Here is a 27391-nt window from a genome sequence, read left to right as displayed (position 1 = left end):
TGCCCCACGAACTGCAGTAGCACAGCTCAAGTATCACACTGTGCTTTGAAACTTTATCCCTTCCTGTGGAAGCCATTACACTAAAGAAACATATTTTTCAATCTTAATCATGTTGTGATTCCATAAAATCCACCTCAAGGTCTTATTTCGTATAGCTGAGGGGGTGAGGAGGCAGAGGATGTAGCAAGATTTTATCCCTAATTTGTTTCTTGAATGTCTGAAAAAATAAATGTATTGTTTTGACGGTATTAGAGAGTAACAAAGAGTCACAAGCTTGTGCTTTATTGTGCTTTTTGGGCCCTTACTCAGCGTTGAGGCCTGCATGCTTCCTCACCGACTTTCATCCAGGGATCTGCCTAGGGACAATTGGGCAAGCACTCCTTTTTGTGTGCATTATGAGGCAATTAAACGAGAACTGTGCTCCTCAGAGGGGAGATCTGGGGCATTAATTACCGAGATGTCATGAGAAGCTGTGGGGAATTAACTCATCTCTTTCCAGGCCTGGACGCCCGGCCAAGGCCGCAAACCCTCTGCAACGTGATCCTGTGTGCTCGGAGGGAAAAGGCAGGCAAAGCAAGGAAAAGAAACTCCTCTCGAACCTCCTGAGAGGCCTGGGAGCTCCTCAGGAACACATAAAGCGTCTGCTGTTAATCCTTCAAAAGGAAAATGAAGGAAACGCTGACGGCACCCATTGGTTTTAATTTTCATGATGGCCGTGGTGAGGAAAGGCTGGGGGAGCTGGGAATGCCCAGCCTGGGGAAGAGAAGGCTCTGGGGAAACCTCATGAAAAAAGGGCTAAAAAGGGCTCCAGAAGAGCTGGAGAGGGACTGGGGACAAGGCATGGAGGGACAGGACACAGGGAATGGCTTTAAATGGAAAGTGGGTACATTTAAATGGGATTTTGGGAAATAATTCCTGGCTTTGAGGGTGGGCAGGCCCTGGCACAGGGTGCCCAAAGCAGCTGGGGCTGACCCTAGATCCCTGGAAGTTGGTTGGACATTGGGGCTTGGAGCCACCTGGGACACTGGAAGGTGTCCCTGCCATGGCAGGGGTTGGGATGAGGCAGACTTTAAGGTCCCTCCCAGCTCAAACCATTTAGTGACTCTGAATCTGTGATTCTGTGCTCTATCAAACTGTTTAACCTAAAAAGATCCAAAGAAGAAGATCCAAAATCTGCAGTTTAACAAGGTCTTATAGCTTCAGGCCGCTTGCTTGCATGTTACACACACGTTCTTTTGGTTAATGAGATCAGAAAAGTAAAATTTAAAAAAAGCTTTCTAAATTAATCAAAGGGCAAGTTTTGAGTAGCAAAACCTTGAAGCATCCAGCTGCTGCAAAGTGCCCTGTAAGGCACACTTTAAAGGATTTAGCCTGAGAACTCCATGACTGTAAGGGCCAAACCAGTGAGAAGTTGGCTGTAAAACTGGTGATTAATTCCATCCTTCCCAAGACAGTCACTTTTTTTTTTTTCCCTGAGTATTATGGATCCGACTTATAACTGCAACAACTCCTGGTTGCTTTCTGTGTGAGGCATGATGGCTGCAAGAAGGCATTCATGTCTGATGAAGAGGAGGAGGAGGAGGATGTAGAGGATGCTGCTGCTCCTGCTGGAGGACAAGGCCATGACCAGCAGCAGCAATATTTTGAGTGGAGGTCAGAAATGTGAGTCACAGTGACACAGCTGGTGCCATAGCCACAGAAAAAGCTGTGCAAACAGTGCTCTATGCACAGGTGAGTGGAACTCGACTCCCAGAATTTGCCAGGAATATTTTTTTTCTGCGCAACCCATTCAGATCTGGTTGTCAGAAGCATTATCAGTTGGGTGGATACTTACAGCTGAGTCTTTACATTTTTGGGGATGAAAAAAAAAATAAAGGAACAATAAAATCTTGCAAATTCATAGCTCAGCTCCCTGTTCTATTAGGTTTGGAGCAAAAAACAAAGAATCTTGAAAGCCCACAAATATTCGTATTTAGCAATTCAGCGGTTTTATCTCTGCATGAGACCAGGCTAGGATAGAGAATGCCTTGGAAACACAGATTAAAACAGCTCCTTAAATAGTGGCTCACGACACCCTCCCTGATGTTTCTCATGGCAATTCAATTAAATTAAGAGAACAAGTCTGGCTAACACCTCTGAAACTCAGGGACTGAAATACCTGGAACTTCACTCCACTTATGCAATGTGCCTCAGTACAAATGCAGAGCAATGTTTCAGTATGGGTCCCATCTCTGCATGCCAAACTGCTTAAAAATGTGTCTTCTATTATTATGATTATTATTTCTGAATTCTCCATCTAGGAAAGCCAGTGGGAAACAAAATATATTTGTTTAAAGCAGTCCAAAAATCCCTGCCTGTGAACAAGCTGTCTTCAGACTAAGCCTGAAGCTAGCCTGCAGTCTGACAACCCTTTGAATTAATTGCACCCTCTCTTTGCTAGCAAATGAGAGGCTTTTAAACATCCTTTTAAGCTTGCTGAGTGATTTTCTGAAGTTTTCATAGTGTGCTGCTGCAGAATATAGAGATTTTCATGATGTAATCAGCGATTGTCCAGGTTTGGGATAAATGGTATCAGCCAGGGCTGACTGCACCCAGTTTGCTGGTGCAAAGAATTTATCTGTGGCGAGCTCTGCTGTGGGGTGAGGGCAGGCAGCAGCTTCCATGTGCCACACAGTGGCAATGGCAGAAGTATGTGGAGGGGGCACACAGGGACGTGCTGAGACTGAGTCCAGTTTTGATACCACAGAAAAAAATCAGTTTTTCATAGCCTTCCTTGCAGCTGGAACCCAGGGTGGCTACCTTGATCACTGTGGCCTTTTCAGGGACATTTCTGGGGATGAGAAGGGCCATGAGAAAAACTTTTCTCCCTGAGCTCTTATCATGTGCATTGGTTCATCTCTCCATGTAGTTTCCAGTCAATCTTTTCACCTAGGTATCAAGTGACAGGACAAGAGGAAACAGCCTCAAGTTCCAACAGGAGAGGTTTAGATTGGATGTTTTGGGTTTTTTTTTTCACTGAAAGGGCTGAAAAGCAATGGAATGGGGTGCCCAGGGCAGTGGTGGAGTCAGCAGCCCTGGAAGTGTTCAAAAGGTTTGTGAATGTGGCACCTGGGTTGTGGTGGGCTTGGCAGCGCTGGGGGAATGGATGGATTCAGTGGTCTCAGAGGACTTTCCCACCCTTAATAATTCTGCGATTCCCATGTGACAGTGCTGGCGTGGCACGGGAGGTCACAGGGCTGAGCTGCAGTGGCTGGCAGCTGGAAGTGAAGAGAAGCAGACACCTCCAGAGGGGGTTTTTCACACCCATCCTGGCTGAGGTCAGGACAAATCAGTCATCAGAAGGGGATGTCTCTTCCCTCCGACCACAGAGGAAGAGGAGGCTGCTGGTTTAGGCATGACTGTGGGTTTTCTGTGGATGGAATTGGGTGGGATGAGGCTTGCCCTCAGAAAATGGGTGTGGAGATGCAGCTTAGCATGACATTTGCTATGGCAAATAGACTGACAGCAGTGTCACTGTCCTGGAAGCCAGGAAGCCACAAGATTTCTCTTCACACTTAATAATGCCTAAAGCAACTATTGTTTTGGGATGCAATTCCTCTTGCAGCTCATACTGTTCCCCCACAGCATCCACAAGAGTCTCTGCATCTGGTTCTCTGTGACCTGGGCAGAGATTTCATTACATAAAAAGGTGTTTTCAGGCTTTGTCCAAATTCAGAAGGCATTTTTGGGGGCTTTTTCCTAAATTCAACAGCCATCCTTCTCCCCCTGGAGTTACCAGCAGCACAGTCAGATGGACTTCAGGTACCAAATACACCAAACTGGAGACTGCAACCAATAGTTCACCTTGTCATGAGTTGTGAAAGCTTCAGGCGTGTGTCTGCATGGAAATCCACAGCCACTTTTCTCTGCCCAACACCACCCTCCTTGATTTTTCTGATTTTCCCCAATTAGAGAACCCTTAACTGGTGAACAACTCAAGGAGAAAGGTTTTCCCTCACCAGGCTAATGTGATGTTTTCTCATGCTTTTATGATGGGCCTGAATTTCTGAGTGCAAATTCTGAATGCATCCCTTGCCAGATGCATTAAGGATGGTTTAAATTTAACTGTCTTGTTCTGAGCATTGATTGTTCTGTGGAAGCCACTGAAAGTGACAGAAATAATGCATTCAGTGATTACCACGATGTAAGAAAGAGTTTCTTGATGTCATCCCATAAATAGTCCTTTAAAACAGTACATAAAAAGTGGAGATATGAGAGAAAATGCAAGGCTCACAAATTTGTAATCCTGGGTGGAAAACAGCTGTGGAAATGTCTATGAGAACCAACTCTACCACCAGACATCCCCATGAAATGGCACTGGAAGCCAGTGGCACAGGCTCAGCCTTGACTAATCTTGTTAAAAGGATCTGGCTTACAAAGGAAAAAAAAAAGGAGTCTAATAAAAGCATCCAAGGATTTCAAAACCCAGCACAAAATTGCTGATGCAAGGGAAAACGTGAAATAATTCCACTGTGGGTCTGTAAAGTCACACACTCAAAGGACCTGAGCAACTGCAAATGCAGTTCACACATCCAACGTGAGGAATAATTAACAATATTAAATGAAAAATGGAAGCTGAGCACACATAAAAAAAAGGGGGAACCAGCATGAAATGCCTTACTGCTTCCCATAAAACCTCTTTCATGAGCAGCCAAAATATGTCCCTTCACAATACTTTTTTTGACACAAAAGGTAAACTTTGGTGCTCTGAATGGTCAGTCAGCTGCACAGGGGATGAATAGATGACACACATACAAATTTAGACTTACAACATCTATTTTTCACTTCTGTAGTTTTTACCAGATTTTAAAAATATTTGTCTTATTGAAACTAGAAGGATTTTTTCTTTATAAATGAGTGAAAAGCTCCTTATTTGAGCCATATAGCCTAAAAAAAATCAGGAGCCAGTAATGAAATCCAATGTGAATACACTAATTCTAAATTCTTAACATAAATGATAAAATTTTATGTAAAAAAAAACATTTAAACTTCTCCTTTTTCTAACTGATATCTACCCTTCTGCCTCTAGACATTTATGTTTATGATGAATAACAAGTTTTGGCTGTATTTAATGGACTTTATTAATATTGTCATACTGGCATGGATTTCTGTTCCATTAAAGATGCCAGGACTTAGGAAAGCCTTTCTAAGAACACAGAGTTTTATCCAAACACAACTGATTTCAAAATTAATTGCTTTGCTTCATAAAAAAAAATAAATAAAGGAAGGAAAAAAAGTTTGGAGCTAGCATCTTGTTTAATTTTGTGGGTTGGAAGACATTAGTATTAATTTTGTACTGATATTTTTTTTTTGTTTATATCTGGTCACAGCAAAATACACATCAAAGGGATAGTCTCATTGCATTTTTATGATGGAATTATGGAATATTTAAAAATGCTTTATATTGTAATATTTATTTTATCATTTGTTTTATTATTTAAAACTATTTTATTGTTTTCATTTGTGCAATGGCAGTGGCCAGAAGCAAGAACACTTCTGAGTTGGGTGCTCTCCAACCCAAGAATGAAAAGATGATTCCCTCCCTCCAAAATCTCACATCAAGGAAAAAATAAGCCTGTATAATTTGGCAGGAATCACTGTAATCACAGCTTTTCTGCAACTGAGCTTATATCAAGTGACTTTTATGCCTGTTCCTGAGGAGAAGAGAGTGCCTGTGAGATATCTGCAATTTACCTGACACCCGTGAGACTGAATTAAAAGACTTAATTCCTAATTCTTTTCGAAAGCTCAGAACAAGTAATTTTGAATTTTGATGCTTAAAATAATTCCTAGCGTTATGTGAAGTTCCTGCTCTATAAAAAAAGAAATAAATTACTTTGTGAGATGAATTGGGGTTCTTTTCAATGTTAAAACCCCCCCTGATTTCCAAACTGGTGTTGTTGTGAATTTTACTCAGTTCCACCTGAAGAGAAAATCAAGTTACTGCCTGCATAGACAACTCACTTGTGCATGTGTATACACACAGAGGCAATTTCCCTCTCATATTTTGACTTAAAGGAGAAAGCTACCCCATAAATAAATAACAAACATGTAACCTTCAGTGTTTCTTATTCTCTCTGTCCAGAGGCTCCAGTGAAGACCAAGTCTGACCAGGAATGACAAAACCCCTACAGATGGAAAAAGACAGAGCACCTCTTTCTGTGCTCCAAAGAAATGGTAACAACATACCATTTTTAGACCATTTTTAGCCTAGAAACCCCTCCCTGTGGCTCAAAATACTGACATTTCAATACCTACATGGAAGATCAGCTTTAGCAAGTTCAGTGGTTACCCAGTGGAGGTTTGACCTGGGTGCCAGGGGATGTAAAACTCTGCTCCTTGGGACAATCAGGAGCAGTCAAAACCTCCTGATGTGAGGTCTGGAGTGCTTCTCTCAGCCCACAAAAAGGCTGAACAACACAGAAAACTCATGGAGCAGCAAGTAAATCCCTTTTTTTCTTTTTCTTTATTTTATTTTATATTTTTTTTTTGGCAAGAATCTACCTTATTTCAAGTAGTTCTCTCCTTTGGTGCCAACAAGATTCCAGGAAAGCAGATAGGAGACCTGTAACACTTTTCTACTGAAAGAATAAGTGAGATTCCTTTGAGTAATAGACTGTGCAGTTCTCCCTTCTTAGATGGACAGAGTTAATACAAAGTTAATCAATCAGCACTGTTCTCAGGTAGAAAAATGCAGTTAAATTATCAGCTCTATGGCAGAGCTTACATGAACCTGTATAAATGGTGCATCATTTTCCCTCCTTAAATGCCTGAACAGCATGTGAAATTGTCTTTTTTTTCACAGGCTCTGGATCTTTGAGGCTGAGCCCTGTTTGGTTTAGCAGAAAAAAAAGGTTTGCTGAGTTGGTAATGCTTTAAAGCTTTAAAACTGTCTCTCCTCACCCAGAAACAGCTTGGCTGAGGTGAGACCTTGTGGGCTTGCTGGAAACCTCCTTTGTTTTTTCTGGGATGTAAGGGAGCTCATGGGAAAAGCTGTGCCTGAAGATGTGATCTGAAGCCACCATCATATTTCAAGCTGAGTAAAAACCATTATTTGTGTGCATGTGTGCGTAGGTGACTGCTCTTTTAGAATGGTTCTAAGGATCAAAACTGGGGAAATAAATCTGCACATGCTTAACCAAAACCCAAGCTTATCTCTTGTCCTTCAGCAACCACGTTTACTTTATCTGACTTCTGTTATGAAGCTGATGTTCCCTCAGGCAAGGAACAGAAATCTACATAATTCTCAAATGTGATTACAAATTAGGTGAATGCTGTGAATGAGCCAAGAGTTCAGGCTGATCTAAACCCTTATTTTAACCAAGTTATCTAAACTGGTCAATTAAATGACTATAAAGCAATTTAAAGCCTGGTTTCCTATGGTTCTTTTAACTCTCTTGAGTGAATAAATTTAGAAATAATTTATGAAAATGCAGTGCACTGGAAAATATATTCACCCAGTTCTTTTCTCAGCTGCACTATTTTGCAGCAAATTGGCATTACTCTCCCGTTTCTGCAACATGCTCAGCGAGTTCAAATGGCTCTCAAATCTACTGAGACAGTTGAATTATTGCAAAAGTCTGTCTAGGGATGTAGACATGTGTTCTTTTGACTCCCCTTCCATCCTACTGAAAAATAAACTACTGTTCTTCATGGCTTATTTTGTCTCTGTCAAGGAAACTTTCTGCTCTCATCTCAGGAGGATTGTACAATAGCAATCTGATCCTGACCTTTCTACCTCTTCCTTGAATAACAGATGAAAATTGGACAGTGAGAAGTGGTGTATGCTCCATAACTTGTATCCCAGACACAATCTAATGACACTCTTCTCCTAGTAAAAACAACAGTTGCAGCAAAGGTTAAGGTAAACAGGTTTAGCTAATTACCTCTTAATCAAATCCAGTTATAATTTACTGCTGTCCTCTGAAACTCTGTGCCTGCTAAACCATGGGCTTTGGCTGGATTAGCTTATCTCTGATAAATGCAGTGTGATTAATTTCTCCCACAGTACAGCAGCACGTAAATATCAAGTGAGAATAATATATGACCAAATAAACTCAGCTCACACACCATCACAGCAGAACTCTCCAAGGCCCCCACTTACCAGGCACTGAAATAAAATCCCCCCTTTTTTTTTACAGAAGGTGATGGTGGGGAAGAAATCATTTTTGTGTTACTCTTTGTTTCAGGGACAAGAAAGAAAACACCAAAAGTAAAACACACTGGTGCTTTCATAATTAAAAATGACACTCTACATTCAAGTAATGTGCACCTCTGTGTGTGAAAATCCTTGCTACAAGTAAATCAGGTGTACACATGTGACAGAAACATGCATTTGTCCTATCAAGTTTTGAAACTGTACCTGTGGACACCTCTAGTGCTTATTTTTTGTAAGTTGTCTTTCTAAAATATGAAATAGTCTGTTTCTCAAGGAAGTGAGAGGAAATAAAGAGAGCTCAATTAAAAATCCATTTGAAATGTTTATGTGAGATCTGAAACTACATATACTTCTTGAGTTTACACTTTGGTTTCAAGCTCAGCCTGGTTTAATCAAAACATTTGTTACTTCTTGAGCAAACTTTAGACTATTTTTTAAAGAAGCAGCTCAGAGGTAAAGTTCTGTGTCAAAATACTAAGCAAGCCATAATCCCTAGAGCTTTCCTAGAAGCCCTGTGAAATGTAGCAGTTTTGATTCAGCTGCAGTTTGTTTTTTTAACTTTATACAAACCCAAAACCTGAGGCAGACAGAAAATGTCTGCGTGAAGTCCTTGCTGTGGCGGGATGCAGCAGGGCTGGAAATCTCTCTGTGTCATCCTCAATGGGGTAGAACCAATTAATGTGATTTATATATACAAATCTCACCTTGATTTGGCATTAGCTTCACTACAGTGCCACTCCTACTGCAAAGCAGAAAGTTGTTTTTAGTTTGCAAAATCATGATATCACCAAAACATTGCCCTCACTTTCAGCACTGCAGGAAAAATTTCTTCATGGCACAGGCTGCCCAGAGCAGAGGTAGATTCTCTGGAAATGTTCAAAAATGAGTGGAATTTGAGGACATGGTTAATGGTGAGCACAGAGATGGTGCTGGGTTGACAGCTGCACTTGATGGTCTCAAGGTCTTTTCCAGCCTTCATGGTTCTGGGATTCTGTGTCCTTTTCCTGAGATGTTGAAGAGCTGCTGCTGCACTTAGCAAACTTTGAACTCAAATTTTCATTTCTTCATTGTCAACTACAGAGTAATTGGCATTTTTTTTTCACTGGCAAAAGCCAGGCTAAATTTTTTTCTCAAATACAAGCACCAGCCTACATTTATTGTGTTGGGTATCCTCATGGGGACACCTTCCACTGTCCCAGGCTGCTCCAAACCCTGTCCAACCTGGCCTTGGACACTTCTAGGGATCCAGAGGCAGCCACACTTTGTGTCTGCTGCTCTACAGTCACCAGGGTGCAGCGTTTGAAGGGAGCAGTGAAAGGAAACTGAGGAACTCAAGTTGGGCACAGCAGGTTTGAGTATTTTCTAAACAAGGACCTAAACTTCCACTGATCTCTACTCTGCAACTCAGAACAAAACATGACAGGTTTTCAGGTTTTCTGCACTGTTTAACCTGCCAGCCTGTTGAAGGAAGGCAAAATTCAAAAAGAAAGAGCTGGATGTAAAAGTGGTCCTGAAGTAGCTGTGGTGGAAAATGACTTTGAAACAGATCCACATCCTTTCACAGAAACTATTGAATCCCTTCACTGGGAGCGTTTCATAGTGACATGGACACTATAAATAAATGATGGGCCGAGTTATAGGAGCATTTATACCTTGTCTTTGCTGGGCAGAGTTGCAGTTGTCACCACCCTTTGGTTTTCTCCTGATTACATATATTTTTTCCAGCTCTTCTGTTGTACGCCTCATGAAAAGAGAGCTCAAGTTCAAGGCTGTGTGGGATTTTTCTCAAGCCATTGGAGTTCCAGCCAGTAAATAAGCATCCCAGCACACAGGCCAAATTAATTCCATCATCATCAAATGGAAACAAAGTGCCTGAGACAAAGTGACTGAGAGGTCAAGGAAATCTGCAGCGGAGAATCAAACTGGGGCCGGTTGGGAATTCAATACATTAAAGGTGAACGAGGGGGCATTTTTGGAGCTTGGGGTACACTCCAGTGATTGCATGCAATCCTTCATGCTTCTTGTGGCTTTATCTCAGATTTATTGTTGACTGATGCACGAGATGAAACAACAAGGGTTGTTCTGGTGTGTGAGTTTCCTTCTTTGAATTAATTCTGTGCTGCTGACGCGATCGCTGTAGGAAGTGACTCCTTAGAAAACATTTTTAAATTCTACACCAGTGCAGGAAAGCTTCAGTGTGTCTGACAGCTCTGGAACTGCCCGGTCAGAAGACAGGTCAGGGTTCAACCTATTAAACTTTTGGTAGCTGCAAGATGCGACATGAGCTGAATTGCCCATCCACCAACACAGACCTGATTGCTGCTCCCATTTCCTGACCCAGCAAAGGACAAAGCATGAAAGAAATTAATGCACACATTTTATCCCCTGCAGGGCTGACATATTTCTGGCTGACTGATAAAAACCCCTCAGATGATCAGATAGGAGTACTTTCTCAGCTACATGGTTGGTTTGCCTCAGAGCAGCACTGTTCTTTTAGAGTCACTTCCAGTCAATGGCAGGTCTGGGAAAATAGGCAAAAACCCACAAGCTAGCTTTTGGGTGAAAACAGCTGTGTGATTTCAGTGCAATTGTAATCTGGCACCCTGAATTCGTGACCCTTTAAATTTGCAGTCATGTGAACCCTGATTACTCATCCCTTGTGGGAGATGAAGCCTATCTGAGAAGCTCTCACACTTCCAAACTGCCCCACTCTTCGTGGCTTTAAGCCACATAAAAGTAATAACCTTTCCATAAGATACTGCTCAGTAGATCTTGGAATAGGACTCACTCAGCAGATTTGAATAAAACCCAATCTCTTGTTTTTACAGTGTCTGCGGATTAAAGTGTGAAATGTAACCATTCTGACCAGAAATCTGTTCCTTTCCACAGCCCTGTTTCATATCAAACCTGGGCCATTTTGGGTGCCTGTTGTGGGATGCTATCTGGCTCTGTTCTGCCCTAACAGGGCACTGGGGTGGTGAACATTGTTCATGCTTCCAAAAAGCAATTTTTTGTACCTTTTGCCCAAGCCACCCAACACAGCCTTCCTAACCCTGAGTGCTCTCCTCTGGCCTCCTTTCTTGCATCCTTGCTCCTATTTCTTTTAGCTCCTCTTTGCACACCCTCACACAGCAGTGGCCTCAGAATTTAGTTAATCTTACCTCAGCCAAAATCTTCTTTCAGAGCTTTGCCTCTTGGCCCAGACTCCCCCTCCACACAATGAGTAGAGGAAATCCTATGGAGAGGGTGATTTAACCTGTCACCATCCAGATGTAAAGTTAATTATCCTGGAAGGCTCCAGGACACTTCAACTTTTCATTGCTTTATTAGGGACTCACGTGTCTGGTCTGATCACCTTAGATATCCTCCATAGCTAAGGAAGGCAAAAAAAGGTGCTGTAAGGTTTTGTTTCCTCTCATGGCTGAAGTTAGGGAGATAAATCCCGCTCTGGTTCTCCCAGGGGACAGTGGGATTGCAGGGGGACGTGGATCTGAGGTGAACTGTGGCATCTGGCTATACTTGGGGTCCCCAGTTCGTTGAGGAATCCCATCCTGGAGTGACTGGGTTTTGAAGTCAGGAGCCTCCAGTAAAATTCTGACAGCTTTTTAGGAGGAACCTTGGCAAACAGAAACTGTTTTTTCAAAATGGCTCCTCTGTGGGACAATTAACTCTGTTGAGCTATGATAAATCTTTCTAAAGCAGATAATTCTTGGCAGATGTTAAAAGAGTAAGTGTTGCATGTTATTTGCATTTAATTGTTGAATCCTATTGAGCTAAGTAAATTTTATCTTTCTTTTACCCTTCTCATTAATGCACAGAAATAAATACTTCCTTTCCACACTGCCTGTTTAGTTTCACCTTGGCAGTTTTCAAAACTAGTTCGTAAGGTTTGGAAAGACTGCCAGCTGACCACGAAACAGATGAATTTGGAGGTATTGATAAACATAACCTGCACTGGGAGGGTTCCATCAGCTGGAAGTTTGAGTGCTTAGTTCCAGTGACACCAGCTCTGAAGAACATTTCACCTTTGAAAGAGCATAGAATTTTTCTTCTGGCCTCTCTGGGGATAAACACAGATTGAAGTGTGTTTTTTGTACTTTTCCCTGGGGGAAAGCACAAAATTCTCTGTGTGGAGGAATGGTCTGTATGTTTATGGCAGCCCCTGACAGGTGGCACAGGGCTCTGTCACTCTTTTGCCAACACCCATAGGCTTGTTGGGTCTGTGATGCTCAAGGCACTGGGGAAAGGATGATGCTGTGACTCTTCTCATCCTGAGTTCATCCAGGAGTTTTTCTCATTGTGGATCTGCTCCATGAGGGCCCTAGATACAGCTCCATGGGTCCTGGTAGGGGTGAGCTGCTGAAAAGCTGAACCTAAATCCCCTTTGTGGATCCAGCCCCTTTGTAGATGCCAGCTGTGCTTGGAAATTTGGCTTAGGGTCTTAAAATCACTTTGTAGATCCAGCCCTCAGGCACCTTTGACAATCCCTCCATAGGAAATGAGGTTTTTTTCACCACAAGTGTGAAATAGGGTATAACTCTGGCTGGTTTTAGTGCAGCTAAGATCATGTAGCACTTTTTATAGACTGCCAAAGGGTCTAAATATGGTCGGTAAACCAGAAGGTGTTTTAAGGGGAGTAGACAGAAAGGGGTTAGGTCTGCATGGGCTCATTGACATCTGTATTTAAGGCATGGGGGGTACAGTGATGCCTTTGAGGAAGAATGCAGCTACTTGCACTTTATTTCATTCCTGCAATTTCAGTGCCAAGCCACTGGACTTGAGGAGAGATGATTCTTTTCCTTTTTCTTGCCTTTGAACACACAGGCAGGCAAATAATGTGGCATTATACACTGGCCCACTGTACAGAAAACCAATTCACTAAAGAGCTTGGCCTTTCAATGATTACTTTTACTTCCAATTCATTATTTTGAGCAAGTTAGGTTTTCAGCACTGAGCCTCCCCTAGGTAAAAACAAACCAACACTTTCATGCATTAAGGTGTGCACAAAATTTTTGAAGCAAAACTGACTGTGGAGCATTGAAGGCCCAAGCTGAAAACACCCCAAACTCTGGAGCTGAATGGATGCATTCTTTGCTGTAGAGAAGGACTCTTACAAGCAGGCTGCTGTCATCTACCTCTTGGAGCCTGAGGTCTCGTGGAGACAACAATCACTTTTGTTTTGCCAAGGAAAAATATGTAATAGTATATTTGTTTTAACAAAGAAAGGTATCCTGTGAAGTGAGCTCCTGGGGACCTGAATTTTTACCATACGGACTCCAGGTTGCAACTGTAAGAAAGTTTGGGATGGTTTGTGGTCTACAGATGCACTGACAAATGTGTGATTTAATGTGGGGAAACGCCAGCACAATGACCCTTTCACAGACCTCTTTAAAACATTATTGTTTCCTGTCTTCCAGCAGTCACTTCTGGAAACTCGAACATAACGCTGAACCCTTCACTGGTTTTAATGTCACCTCCACATAACTGCTCCCCTTTGGAAAGAGATGCACAGGTGTTAATCTACTTATGCTTTTCATCTGGTTTAAAGGGGGCTACCAGAAAATGCTCTCTGTGTTTCGCATCCACCAGCTTCCTTTGCCTTGTGTTACAGGAAGGCTTTGTGAGCACACATGAAGAGTTTTTCTTTTGCAAGCCCCTGGAATCTTCAGAGGAATTGCTTCCTGAGTTTTATTTTGAGCAGCAAGGGTTGTGGGAAAGCCATATCTAAACCATCTTTGCTTTGAAGCTGGCTGATGTTTTCTGGAAGAGGGTTTTGGATACTGGAGCTGAAGACATGGCAAAGTTTCTTCTCATATTCACACAAAATCTAATTTGTGAGACTCAGTTGCGTCTCAGGCTTGTTGCTCAGGTCCTTAGGTGACACAGTCACTAAAAATCTACCTTTACTACCAACTTACACCCCAGTTTACTTATTATCCTTGAGGTTTTTAACTCAGATTTTGATATCAACAGGTGGGTGCATTGAAAACCTAGCACTGTATGTTTTGTGTTTTCTTGTCACCTTTTAATGTTGCCTGAAAGGGGTTTAATTGCTAAAGGGGCACATGGTTACTTTAAGGGATGGACTTGGTGATCTTAAAGGTATTTTCCAACATGATTCTGTGATTTTATTGTGTGAATATGAAAATGTGAAGTTGTTGAAGCAAATGAGGCTTGTCCAGGTGGAACAATCTAATAAAGTAGATATTTTTTCCCCCTGACAGAGCTACAATTGCAGTTTTTCACTATGCCTCCTCGCAGGAGAAAAATTAATTTCCACAGAACCTCCTTGATCAGCTCATTGGTTCAGCACCAGCCCAAGCCAGAGGGAGTCAGAGGGCACGAGGCTGCACCAAACATTTACACTTCAGAGGTACAAGGAGGTGTCTGTGCTCTGGAGAGCTCAGGCAGTGACTCCAGGGAGCAAAAGTTCACATGCTGGGGGTGTTGTGAGTGCCCAGACCTGGCTTGGGCAGGGGGGCATCACTCCTGTGCCAGGGCAGGGGGGACCTTTTTTGTTCTGATGCCTTTTTTGGGCTTACCTAAAACCAGAGGCCAGACAGCGTTAAGAGAATAAAACTAGATATATTTGATAAAGGGCCTTCAGGTACATTTAGGGCAGACAAAGCCTCCACACAGGGGCTGCACCCAAGATGGACAATGGTCACAAGTTTTTCACACAATTAGAAGTTTGGTCCATTTGCATTTCAGGGGTTAATCCTCCAATTCCAGCTTCAGGAAATGAAGTAATTTCCCCCCAGTTTGCTCCCCCCAATTCACTTTTGTTTATACTTTCAGGGCCTGAGGCTGTAGGGTGCCCTTGAGTTTCAGACCCATGGGGATTGTGTTCTCTGACCCAAATGTGAAGACAGGAACTAACACTGTATATGGAGGTCAGAGCAATACCCTACAGTAATACAGGATTTGAAAAATAGAAAAGCTGAAATCTTGAGGCATCACCTGTGCCTGGATGGCACCAGGACTCCCCAGCCCCATCCTGTGCCAGGCTCTCTGACTCCTGCCAGGCATCAGAGCCTCTTGCAGGTGCCAGGGCAGTGTCTGCTGGAGCTGCTGGGCTGTGCACGCTGCTTTTCTGCCCACCAGAGATCTATCAGCTCCATGCCCACCATCTGCTGCTGTGCTGTGTGTTTTTATCACATCTGTTTGATTTGCCAGGGGCTGGGTGGATGGATGAGGTGTGATTGCTGCGAGCCCTGCTCAGAGGGCAGAGGAGATGCTCAGTGAGGTCATGCTGCAGCTTTAGGGCCCTGAGAGTCCAGGCCCTGCTTATCAGACCCAGATAATAACCCTTTCTAGGTTCTGCAGTGTGATTTCAGCATATCATAACATCCCCCTGACTTGCCTCTGTGGGTCACGCCTCCACACGTGCAGTGCTTTTCTTTCAGGTACAGATGAAGCTGGGAACTTTAAGGTCAGAGAGGAATTAAGCAGAACAAGATGTACAGTTCTTCTAGACGTGTGTTCTCTTTTTTTTTCTTTTGATGTGAGCTTTCTACTCCTGTGCTTTCTGCTGAATCAAGAGGTTTACCTAAAAATAAACATTTCAAAAATAAAAAAAATTTCCCCTGTCTTTCCCCAGCTCTTGACTGTTCTGCCAGGAAAGCACAGTGGAACAGAGCCAAAACTGATACTGGGTTCATCAATGACAAATTCAGATTTTGAAAAATCTGCTGGGAAACTAGGAAACCTCCTTTTGAATTGCTCCAACAAATGTTTTCTTTTAACCTTTAAAACAGGTTAAAAGATGATCTGAGGATCTGAGGACAAGGAGACCCAAACAACAGCTTCGTAAATGAAGAACTTCGTTTAATCTGTCACTGACAGTTAAAAAAGTCTCCTTTCTATACTTTGTCTGCACACAGCAATTAAATGTGGGTGTTAACTGGAGCCTCAGCTGAGGCATTACCAGCTTTTTACTGTCATATAACAGTGTCAGAAATAAGTGAAGGGGTCTTCAGCTGTGCATGTGGACAAGAAGAAGACAGTCAATGCCCCAAAACAGCTTAAAATAATGAATCTGGTGGCAGGAGAGAGGAAAAATCATCTTGTTCAGGATGGGGAAGACATGGGATCAGGAATGGCTCCTGCAGGTCAGCATGAGCGTGTCTGCCAGGGAAGCAGGGCCACGGAAGCCTCACAGCCAGGAAAACATCACAATGCCACTCCAGGAGTGAGCAGAAACAGGTCCAGGTTAACAGAGAAGTGCCTTGCCAGAAATGAAAACCAAAAAGGGATTATTTAGCAGGATGCCTGGCCTGATCCCAGCCATGAGCCTGACAGTCAGGGGTGACCTGGAGATGCCAGGTAAGAGGGGGGCTGAGAGGGGAGACACAGCTTTGTTCCAGTGCCTTGGGGGTGGGAGCTGGCATTTCACAAGGAGGTACCACAGAGGAGACAAAATAGTTTAGGTATGTCAAAATAAGCAGAAGGAGACAAATCAAAGTAGAGAATATAAGGAGCCAGCATGGAGATGCCAGTGGAATTAATGGGAATGACAGATCTTCTAGAGGGGCATGGAGTTCCCTGAGCTGCAAGTAAGGATTTTTTAATGCAGGAAATGAAGAAATATAGATATAAAATATGTAATAGTCTTATTGTAAAGCTTTCCTCTTTTCCCAAAGAACATAAAAATGAGTACTGTGGCACTAGTTGCCATGATGGAGATTTATGTGAGGTATAAAGGAATTTTGCAGCCAGCTGTGCTCTGTGATCTATCAAACAGGGACTCCTTACACATGAAATACCACTGTATCTCACTCAGCACAGGAGAAATCACATAACTGTTTTCTGAGAAATAAAATACCACAGTCCTCCCATTATTACAAATAGCTCTCAGTTGCAACTGGAAAACCTTGGAGATAGTTAATCTTTTGTCATTTTCTGCACAAATAGGAAAAAAAAATATTTCCAGTATTGAATTACTTGTTCATTTATTCCAAGTTAAAGATGCTAATTACTATCTGTATTTTCACAGCCTTATCTGATTATATTATTAACCTGACAAAAGGGCAGCCAAAATTCAAGATTAAGTTTCCAGATAATGCTAATAGATTCCTTTTCCCTCCTCTCTCCTGTCTTTTGGCTCATTTTCATTCGCTCATTTTTAAGGCTCCTATCAGCCCATGGTTAATTCAACACAACGTGCAACATGGATGTGGAATTTGATCTTGATGTTATTCTCCACTATTTAAAATCTGACTTCAGATCTGTCTGCCGCCCGGGGAAAGCAGGAAAATGCAAATAATGATCTGAGGTTCGAGAAAACAAATAGGCAGAGAGGCAGGAAAGCCTGCTTTGGAAATGCCTGCTGGGGAGGAGGCGTGGAAGGAAGGTGACAGAGTCACAGGGATGTGCTCCACTCACTGTCAGGATGAGAGATCCAGTCAGCAGCACACCCTGAAAACCCCCCAGAGCACCTCTCATGTCAGTGGCCTTAATGCTCTCCATGGGATGTGTGAACTGCAAAAAGGCAGAAAAGGACAGCAGTTCTGACAGTGCTTTCAGAGTTATTATCAGTTTTAGGATTAGAGACTCAGCTCCCAAATTTTATGCTGAGGTTGAAACCACATTTTGTGGTAAAAGAAGGGCACATTGCTGTAAAAAAATTTTTTTACAAGAATCTGTGTCTGTCAAAGGTTATGGAAAAACAAAACCCCACTATTTTTAAAGTTCTCGTGGAGCTGCAGCCAGTGCTCTGAGGTTCTACATCAAGATCTTTAATGACTGCTGTTGGCACTGGGAAATTATGAATTTTGTCTTATTCTTGTCAGAATTAGTGGCAAGTCATAGCTGGCTGATCAGATTTCCAGCCATTTGAGAATTTCAATGATTTTGGACTTTCAACATTAGGAAGATGCTGATGTCCTGCAAGTGCCCTGATACCTCCAGAGTCCACAAGCTCACTAGCACATGTGTGGGTGTGTATGCTTTGAAATCAAGGTGATAGGAGCTTCTGTGGAGGTAAAAGTAAAACCATGGGGTGGAGAAACACCTGAGGGAAAAGAAGAATAGGAATTAATGGGCTGTGAGTGCCAGTTCTGGGGGAATGAAATTTGCTCCTATGTGTACTTGCCATGTTTGTATAATCCTTCCCCAAGAGGGACCAAGCTCTGACTGTTCCTTATGCTTAAGGAGATGTTTTACAGGAAGAATTATGAAAACCAGCTTTTTTTTTGCTGCTCAGACACGGTGAGAACACCAAATTACATAATTGTGTTTAGTACATGTTCTGTCTCATGCCCTGTACCTCAGCTGCTGCAAATGGAAAAGTGAAATTGGGAAAAGGGAGTAGGAAACAATAATCCTACGGAAGAGCTGTAACACTCAGGAAATCTCCATCCCATCTATTGAAAGCTTGTTTTTGTGGCTCTGTCCTTGGTGAAAAATGTGATTAAATTATTTACACAGCTCTTGCACACAGGGCAACACAGAGCTCCCTCCTCCTGGTGTTTCTCTGCCTGCTTGCCCTGGCAGCAGAGGATTCCTGTGCAAATCCAGGCATGGTTAGCTGAGATCCATTTCCCCAAACCTGGGGAGGTGCACCTACACACAAAGACTTATTTCTCCCCTTGAAGGAGGGAAAAAGTTCAGGTGGAAGGGTCAGAAGTGAAGTGGTTTTTTTTTTGGGTGATGGCTGGAGAGCTGTGCTGAGTGAAGGCTCCACTGCTGGGGCTGTTCTCCTTCCTCCTCCAAACTTGCAGCTATGAACACTCCTTAAATTTTTTTGCAGACTCATTTTGACTCCAGCCAAAATAAGTATGCAAAAAAAAAAAAAAGAAAAAAAAAAGAAAAAAAAAAAAAAAGAAAAAGAGAGCCTACCCCAATTTTGCCTGCCCCAAAAGGAATTTTAGGGGATTTGAACAGGTGGGACCTGCCAAGGGGACCATGCTGGGACACTGAGGGTGGTCTGGGGTCACGAGGGGCTGTGCCTGGGACCCCTGGCTCAGGTCCTTGCCCAGGGGCCACCATCTGCCAGGGGCACGGGGGACAGGCTGAAATCAATCAGTTCCCTTCTGAATGATTTCATTTCTTCAAGGAAAACGAGGTCAGATGGAGGTTTGTGGTGTGGGTTTCACTCGTTCTGGCTGGTAAAGAAGGAGAAATAAGTTGTCATGGATCCTGAAACAGGAGCAGAGGATCTGGAGCAGGCAGAGTCCCCTGAATGAGTGACTACGTGTGCTAGCTTGCTTCCCTGGCAAAAACTGGAAACAATCTGTCCTTCTTTAGATGGTCCAAAAACCTACTTAAAAAATCAAACATTGAGGTTGGGTTAAGTTCAAATTATTTGCGGTGGATCCATTTTATATTTTCAAAAGGATTTGTAGCCTATATACATATATATGCCTTTATATTAAATATTATATAAAAATAATGAAAACACTGGTGAAACCACCTCTGAACTGATCACAGAATTCATTAGTTGACTGAAAGTAATATTTTTCATTATACTTTGAAGACCAACAGTCAGAAATTGGCAGCAATATATTTATTTAAATTATTTCCTAAAGTGCTGATAAGGAAAGAATAAAATCAAAACCGTGCATTACTCAATGCAAATGGTTTCACAAACCAGAGCCTTTTTTTTGGAGAGAAATATTTCCCACCTGAGCTGCCCACCTGAAAATTTCACTGATTAATTTAGGAATGTGTGTGTTCGTGTCTGCTGGTATCAGAAATTTGCTCCTCCAGCTATCTGCTTTCTTTATCACTCTTCCTACTGCCATATCTGCAGATCTGTGTGCTGCTACACCCACGGCCTTGGCACTGAAACCTCGAGATTGTGTAAAACAAAATTGTTTTTACACTGATACGTGCTCCAGATGAATCACAGGTAAGATTTTTAGCGCTGTCATATTTTGTGTGAGATGTGCACAAATGCTTTGGCATCCTTTACATAAGGGCAGGGGGGAAAAAAATTACCTGTTTGTGTTTTGCCAGCGGGGCCCAATCTGGGATTTCTGGAGAGAGCTGGCTTGCAAAACTGTGACTTAATAAAAAAGGAGAGGCCAGTTCCCCTAAACCTGTATTTACAAGCTGCCTTTCTATCATTTCAGGTACATCTAATAATAACAATAGCAATAACAATAATATAAAAATAAAATGAAATAAAGTAAAATAAAATAAATTAAAATAAAATATGAAAATAAAAATAGAAATGTAAAAATAAAAATTAAAAATGAAAATAAAAATAAAACCAAATAATGAGTTGGAAAGTTGTTGATTAGCGCATGTGTGGCAGACGTGTTGGTACAACATCCAAACATATCCAAGCATGCTGCCCACGGCACCCTGAACTCTCTGATTCCAGGTTTCCCAATGGTTTTCATTCCAGGAGCTGGATCCAGAGAGCACTAGAGGGCAGGCTAGACTCGAGTTAACCCCCCCAAAACAGCAATAAAAGGATTCAAGTGCACAGTTCCACTCCAAAATACAGCTGGAACCAGAATGAAAGCCTCACATCCTACCAAAAGCCTTTAAGGGGAATCAAGACACTTGACGAGGATTATTTTGCTCTTATTGGGGCGTTTTATTCCACAGCACAATGACAAGTGGCTCCATGAGGAAGCAGGCGTAGGCTGGAGGTTGGTGCAGCTCCTGTGGGGGGTTTTCTCTTCCCTCCCCACCCGAGGGGATGCTGAGAGCCTGTGCTCCTCCATCCTCCTCCTGCACCCTCCCTGGACCTGCTCTGAACCACGCTTGTACAACAAGCAACTGACAATTTTAAAATTTTAATTGATTTTATTCTGTTTCGCTCAGTTCTGCAAGAGTTCCTATCTGCAAATCTGTGTTTGCTTCTGCCTCACCCACACACTGGGGCAGAATGAGGGAAAAATAACAATTAGGGCTGAGCTCAGGGCGGCCTTGCAGGGCCTGCAGGGGCTGCAGGGAAGATGGACACAGACAATTGCCAAGGGCTGCAGGGACAGCACCCAGGGAATGGCTGCCAGGGCCAGAGGGCAGGGCTGGCTGGCATCTTGGCAATGGGAATTGTTCCCTGGCAGGGTGGGCAGGGCTGGCACAGGGTGCCCAGAGCAGCTGGGGCTGCCCCTGGATCCCTGGCAGTGCCCAAGGCCAGGCTGGACACTGGGGCTGGAGCAGCCTGGCACAGGGGAAGGTGTCCCTGCCATGGCTGGGGTGGCACTGGCTGAGCTCTTAGTCCCTTCCAACCCAAACCCTATAATCTGATCCTGTGGTTCAGTGTGTTGGGGTGCTGAGCTGACCCCTCCAACCCTGCAGGGAATCACTCCCAGTCTCCCAGTTCTGCAGAATTCAAACTGCAGAGACACATCCTGGCTCCCTCCTGGTGCTGGGATGTGATTCCTCGCCTCCTCACACCATCAGGTACCACGGCTCTGAGCTGGGCAGGGGGAAAGCAGCCTGGAGCCACCAACAGAGGAAAAAATATTGGTTATTACGAGTATAATCCAGTATATTAATTTATTAAAATACCAGTATATTAATTTATTACAATAAATTACCCCGGCAGCAGTTCACACAGGAGCCACAGGGTTGGAATGGAAGTGGATATATAGTTTTTGTTTTTTTTTTTGTTTTTTTTTTTTTTTTTTCTTTTTTTGTTGTTCTCTCTCTTGCATTTCATTTTCAACCCTTATAGCTTTCTGTTCAGATTAACCAACCATTCCAAGTTATCAAGGAAACCTAAGGCCTGGGAAGTGATACACTTCAAGTATATGACTTTTAAAAAACATATCCTAACTGTGAAGGAGATGTGCTTTTACCCACCTCTCAGTCAAGACACATTTTTTGTTTATAGTGTGTTTCTTACTACCCTGTCCAGCTTGAATGTGCCTTTGAGAGTTTATTCCTGCATTTTTGAGGCCAAATTTGTCCCTGATATTACACAAATTATTGAAACTGTCTGGTCCTTGGTCAAAGTGATCTGGATTAGGATTACATTAGGTTCAAGGCGTATTTCCTGGTTTCTTATGATGTCCTTTCCAGATTTGCTGACTGCTGCTCATCCTATCTAGGCTATCAGTTCCTCTTTTCCCTTCCAATGCCAAACTGGAATAATTGACCTGGATAGAAAACAGAATTAGCCAACTTTTGAAAGTACAACAATTTGAAAAGTACATTGTCTGCCTTGTCTGTTCTGACACAGCAGAGATGAACAGAATGGGGTGAATTATCAGTGTCTGCTCCTATTTCAGCTTTTTCTTGGGGCTTTTCTTTGCGAGTAGAACAAATCCTGAGTTCCCAGGATAAAGAGGAATTTAGCTGAGCACCAGCCAAATAAAACCTCCCTTAACACCTTCAGATTGTGCCCTGACTGAACAAACATCCTGAAGGGGGTTTTCTGAAACTTTCTGCCTTCTCTTGACCTCGTGTCATGGGAACTGGTGGAGGTTTGATGGTTTTGGGGAGTGGGTTTGCTCTGGTGCTGAATTCTCAGTGCCTCACATCACGACACCCTGAGCTGGTGGCGAAGCCAGGCTGAGGTGTGCCCTCAGAGGGATGGCTAGAGCGCAGGGAAGGAGATGTCAAAAGTGTCAAAAAGTTCCATTTTTCCCTGTGAAATTTGCAGTTAAATGTTGTGGTGCTGGGGACAGAAGTGAGAGTGCAGCAGCAGATGAGAAATGGAGCGCACACGCTGCTGGAAATGGTGGGTGGATCCTCATGGATTCTGAGGGGCTGGAGCAGGGAACGGAGCGGGGAAGGGTCTGGAGAATTCCTGAGGGAGGTGGGAAGGGGAGCAAAGGAGGCTCAGGGGGGCCCTTGTGGCTCTGCACAGCTCCTGCCAGGAGGGGACAGCCGGGGGGTCGGGCTGTGCTCCCAGGAACAGGGACAGGAGCAGAGGGAACGGCCTCAGGCTGGGCCAGGGCAGGCTCAGGGTTGGGATCAGGCAGGGATGGAGGGGCTGTGAGGGGCTGGAATGGGCTGCCTGAGGAATCGTGGGATCACTGTCCCTAGGAGAGCCCCAAAATTGTGTGGATGTGGCACCGGGGACATTCGTCTGATCTGGGGGAGAGGCTGGGCCTGGTGAGCCCAGAGGGCTTTTCCAGCCTCAGATAAGCCTGGGATTGTCTAAACCCAGCTCAAAGGCCAAGAGCAGGACTCTCACCCACTCCCAGCTGAGGATGAAATAAATACCTGACCTGAGGATGAAATAAATACTGCCCATCACCAGAGTGCCTTCATTTCCTGTCTTGCACAGCTCCATGCAGTACCAGAGAGGTTTATTTGTTGTTGTTGTTGTTGTTGTTGTTGTTGTTGTTTGTTTTTTTCTTTTGTTTTGTTGGGGTTTTTTTGTGGTTGTTTTTATTTTTGTTTTGTTTTGGTTGGTTGGTTTTTTTTGGTTTTTTTTTGGGGGGGTTTTTTTGTTTTTTTGTTTTTTTTTTTTGTAAGCCAGCTGCCTCCTGGCTCTCAAGGAATCCACACCACATTGTCTTGAAATCCTGCGTGAGCACAGCTAATCTGTGAGGTTTTACAGAGTAGATGGGGTGTTACCGCCCAGCCCTTCTGAAGTTCTTCCGCAGAGCCCCACGCTCAAATTTAAAAGAATTATTCCCTGTAAACAAATTTCAGCAAAACGTAGCTTATTTAATTTAAAATAATTGTTCCCTGTAAACATATTTCAGCGTGAACTTAGCATCTTTATGAGGTTTCACTTCACGCTTGTGCTACTGAATTGCAATTTAGACTCTTTTTACTACAGGACCCTTTCCATGGATCATTAAAGAATTGATGGCCTCCGTGCTATATTAAACAAGCCTATTATTATAAATTATATGTTATTTATTATACATTAGATATTAAATATATTAAACTACAGCAGTAATAGATCTTATACAATGTATCATGCCAAATTAATAATAAAGAATATATCATATATTCTCTACAATATAAAATACATAATACATAATGATATTGCATAATGTAATATGCAATGTATAATAATATAATATATGCATATACAGTATCATATATAGGACTCTAATTATTACAACATAATAGATGCCTTTTTATATTATATATAGCATTTTACATATTATGTACTACATATTAATTAGCAATATATTACTAATATTACAGCATAATCCTATGCATTTATATAGCATAGGCAATATTTGTAGCTATTATATCTCTATATTAATCATTATTTATTCTACATGTAATTTGTAATGCATAATTTCATATGAAGTAGTACATAGCATAAAATTCACCATATATATCATAGTATGTACTTTATATACCCTATATGTGATGTGTAGCAATGCTATACATCATGTATAGGGTATGTAAATTACATAAATTATTTTACCTACATTTTACACCCACGTTTGACAAAATATTGTCCAGTTAGGTGCAAACAAAGGTTTCATTAAATCCCAGCTTTTCCACTTTCAGAACATTGATTCTTCCTCTTGCAGGAAGGAGGTGTAAGAGCAAATAGGGAATAAAAGTATGAATGAGGTTGTGGTGAATAACTCTGGTGGGCTTTAGTCGCTGTAGAATTGTTTAATTTCCTGTGGTTTTCTTGGCTAGTTTGTTTGTTTCTGTTTTTGTTTTTGGTTTTGTGGGTTTTTTTGGGTTTGGTCGATCTGAATGACAATTTCTTCAGAGTGGAGAAACAGCTCTAATCCATGAAATTAAAATACTCAAAAATAACAAATAACATGTGAATTACACTCAGTAACACATTTTCCTACAGACAGCCTAAATTCTCTATTAATGAAGTCAAGATTATGTGTTTGAAGCAAAAAACTATTCCTGAGGTCATTCCAGAGGCCTCCCAATCCCATCCCCTAAAACCTGTGCTTACACAACACCCACGTTACACAGCCCATTCCTGTTTCTGTACTTTTCCTTGCAGGGAAAGCAGGTAATGCTCCTGCTATTTAATCACAAGTTTGATCCTTGTAGTGAGGAACAAGCACCAGCTCTGTGGCTGGACGATTTGTGGCACGTTGGGCAAACGGAACCTAATCCTGGGTAAATATTTTAAAAGTTCTCCTTATTTCTAAGGGCGATTCCCTGGGGGAGGCAGAGCCTCCCAGGGCAGGATTTAATTCAGAGCCAGGGCAGAGCAGCTGATTTTTCCTATCACCCAACGCTGCTGAAATGGTGATTGATTCGGGAGCTGCTCTGGGAAGTGACGGCGCTGACGTTTAAAATAAAAAATAAATAAATAGAATTACTGGCCCTCGGTGAAATACACAGAGAAGGGAACCCCACAGCAAGGTCCAGTCCCAGCTGAGGTGTCACACAGGAGAATTGCTGGGGAGGGAAAAGTGCCTGGAGGGTTTTTTTGGGCAGATTTGAGCTGTTTGTCCTCGCTCTGGGCGTGCAGGGGCTCATCAGGAGGGAAGCGCTTGGAGACCTCCTGCTCAATGTGGGGACTGTTCATGGGGTAAAATCATGGATTTTACCATCCCACAGACCAGCCCAGGGATACTCAGCACTTTGGGAAGGGGCATGCTCCAAAAAAAAGCTGAAAACCAGCAGGGAGTGATTCAGACAAGAACTGCAATTAATTGGAATATTTTCTACCCACAACTTGGTCAATATCAACACAATTTGCACACCTTCTACTTAACACCACAGCAGTGGCCCAGACCTCTCTGTGGTGACATCAGAGAGGAGCAGAAATGCAATTATCTTGGAGAAAATTCAGATTTAATCTTCCCAAGGCACACTTTCACTGTTAAAAAGAAGTTAGTGTTATTAAAATAAAAAAACCTTAGTGTGCTGGAGACACCTGCCTTCATTCTTCAATAAAAAAATGTTCTTTCATTAAAATAATGCTGTTCTCAGAGTTCAAATTTTTTAAAATAAAAAGTTAAGCTCTCTTTATAATGACCTACTGCAAGAAAGCATTAATAATTTTGGCCATAATTTTAAGCCAAAAATATGTGTGGAAATTAAAAGGGATTAGAATGCCATTTTTAATATTGAATCACAATTTATAACTTAAATTTTGGAGGAAACGTGAAAGCATTTTCAAAAAAAGAAAGTTTTGCAGCCGAAGGATAACTTGTGCTGGAAAAAATTAAATACCTTTAATCTTTTTCATTAAAAATAGTAAATACAAACCTTCCCTTCCATGTGTTCTGCCATGGGCAATATTTTTCCTAAGGTTTGGCTTTTTGGTGTGTTGTTATTCCTGGTCAGAAAAATCAACAATAATCATCTTCACCATAATAAAATTGTAGCATCTTTTTAATTCTTAGCTATTGCCTCAGTGTTTTAGGATTGTGCCTGGACGTGCCTCTGCTTCTCAAAATGTTACACACAGAATATCAGAAGAAATCCTGTCTAAAGTTTTAATTTTCACTGGTTTTGTAGAGATTCTGGTTTTTTTTTTTAGATTTTAAGAATTTAAGATTAAAAGGGCCACAGGACTGGGAGGCACTTCTGGCAAAATGGGTGAGTTTTTATTGATTCCCTTATTACCTGAGGCGAGAACACAACTGTGCTTGGAAACCCTTTGGGGTGAGTTTTGGCTCATTAAATCCAGTCAGTGATGCCTTTTTTGGGGCTACCTAAAAACAGAGAGCAGACAAAATGAAGGGAATAAAAAGTCATTATATTTATTGAAGGACATTCAGGTACATTTTGGATAGACAGAGCCTCACCAAGGGCTACACCAAAAAATGGTCAATAGGTCACGGGTTTTCACACTTTTATTGTTTTGGTAAATTTGCGTATTGGGGGTTAATGTTCCAATTACAGCTTCAGGTAATGAAGTAATTTAACCCCAATTTCTCTCCCCAACTCAGTTTTGTTTCCATTTCTGGGCCCTGGGGCAGTGAGGTGTCCCTGACTGCCAGGCCTGGAGAGGAATTGTTGTGTCTGCCCAAAATGGGACAGCAGCAGCTGACACTGAATGTGGAGTTTGGAGTTATGCACTAAAGAACTGCAGGATCACAAAGTTATGAAAAGTATAAAAGCTGAAATCCTAAGGCATCACCAAAAATCCCTTTTGCTTCCAGGCACCAATGTTTCACTCACAGTGAGAGATGGTTCTTGCCTGGGAACTCGAGACCTCAGCACCCAAACCTCTTCAGCCACCATCCCACAGTGTAAAGGCTCCTACCAAGGACTCAAAACCAAACAAAACCCAGGGATGGGCCCCTGTGGCAGCCCAAGTCCCTTTGTCTCTTCTCTGGCACTCTTTGCAGGCCCCTCCATTTCTAGTGTGAGTCTGAGAAA

General features: G+C 42.5%; 1 long non-coding RNA gene across 4 annotated transcripts; it reads left to right on the top strand.

The window, feature by feature from the left end:
• The first annotated feature begins 304 nt into the window (after positions 1-304).
• Positions 305-14378, top strand: LOC135290699 (uncharacterized). Of its 4 annotated transcripts, none has more exons than XR_010353479.1 (3): positions 305-718; positions 1478-1731; positions 6125-14378. It is a non-coding gene; the product is annotated as an uncharacterized LOC135290699 (long non-coding RNA). The 4 variants fall into 4 exon arrangements; XR_010353476.1 differs by having other exon boundaries at positions 5515-14378; XR_010353478.1 differs by having other exon boundaries at positions 1478-6216; positions 6845-14378.
• The last annotated feature ends 13013 nt before the right edge of the window (positions 14379-27391 follow it).

This window comes from Passer domesticus, chromosome Z (assembly GCF_036417665.1).
Source record: "Passer domesticus isolate bPasDom1 chromosome Z, bPasDom1.hap1, whole genome shotgun sequence".
Lineage (NCBI taxonomy): Eukaryota > Metazoa > Chordata > Aves > Passeriformes > Passeridae > Passer > Passer domesticus.
The sequence above is the reverse complement of the archived record's forward strand: the minus strand, read 5'-3'. Positions and strand labels throughout refer to the sequence as shown.